Consider the following 317-nt stretch of genomic DNA (forward strand, 5'->3'; position numbering starts at 1 on the left):
AGGCAGGAAAATGTGAATGAAAACTATTCTTTAATTAAAATATTATTATATGGCCAAAAACATCCCAATTCCACAAAGCTTTCAGTAAAAGCTTGTTCTGGATTCAGTAAGAAAGTCTGCGAGCAAGAAAAAACAACTGAAACAAGGGGAAAAAAAAGACAAAAGGCCAAAATAAAACATATGGAAAAGGGGAAGGCCAGACAAATGAGATAAAATAGATATTATTAGGTAGGAAAAAAAAGAAAAACTAGTAAGGAAAAATTTGTGGCAAGCAAAACCACCGATAAAAGGAAAGGAATTTTGGAGCTTTCATTTGT

This window comes from Meleagris gallopavo, chromosome 1 (assembly GCF_000146605.3).
Source record: "Meleagris gallopavo isolate NT-WF06-2002-E0010 breed Aviagen turkey brand Nicholas breeding stock chromosome 1, Turkey_5.1, whole genome shotgun sequence".
Lineage (NCBI taxonomy): Eukaryota > Metazoa > Chordata > Aves > Galliformes > Phasianidae > Meleagris > Meleagris gallopavo.